Source organism: Humulus lupulus, chromosome 4 (genome assembly GCF_963169125.1).
Source record: "Humulus lupulus chromosome 4, drHumLupu1.1, whole genome shotgun sequence".
NCBI classification, from domain to species: Eukaryota; Viridiplantae; Streptophyta; class Magnoliopsida; order Rosales; family Cannabaceae; genus Humulus; species Humulus lupulus.
This window is the reverse complement of record NC_084796.1, coordinates 129,239,795-129,240,801: the sequence shown is the minus strand read 5'-3', so window position 1 is coordinate 129,240,801 and position 1,007 is coordinate 129,239,795.

Below are 1,007 nucleotides of genomic sequence, written 5' to 3'. Positions count from 1 at the left end.
ATTTATTTATTTTAATTTGATTAATTTAATCTTCATATTTTGCCTATAAATAGAGTATTGTAAGACCATTTGGGGAGCTCTTCTTCTTCATCTTTTCAACATCTTCTACACATATTTTTCTCTCTTCTTTTCACTATTTTCTCTCTACCATTTTCATCTTTTGAAGAGCATGTAAAGTATGTTATTTTGTAATTTCAATCTAGTTATGAGCTTCTAATCTTTTTCAAAGGTTATTAAGATAATGATGAAGCAAAATGTAACTAGATAGTATTTTTTTGTTGTATGTTGATTTCCCATTTGTACAACATTGTTTATGGATTTTTCTATCAAAGATATGCATTTTTCATCTATTATTGAGTGTTAAAGCATATTATACTTAGTTCTTCATTATGCAAAAATATGATATTCTTTGATTAAATGTTTTTCATTAAATTGTTCACATCTAATTCTTAGAGCATAAGTATCATATTTTGCCTAAACATAATCTCTTTGATTTCTTGTAGTTTCATTAGGTTGTAACACAAATAATGCTTAGAAATTATATCTTTTATAAGTGAAGAAAAATCCTACCTTTTTTTAAGTAACATGTGCTTGAATAGAAAATGTATCTTGAAAAAATATAGTGTGATTTATTTCAACTATATCTATACTTGGGAATCAATATACTTATAAATACTATTGAACTTGCATTTTGTGGATTCTAACATCTTAATAATCTTATTTTACATATATCATTTGAAAACCATTTTTCTATTTAATCTTAAATCTTTTTATTACTTGTCTTTTATTTTTCTAAAACAAAATCTCATCAAATATTTGGAACTAGGTTAGAATATTATTGCTTTGTTTGAAATAGTTTCTTTTGATGTTAGTCAACTCCCATGGGTTCGACCTCGTACTTACATGAACATTATATTCCAAAATGATTCGCGCACTTGCGAGTTTAAATATTAAAACACCCTATTTTGGGATCAACACTCAGCTTTGCAGCCTTTGCAGGCTTGGGG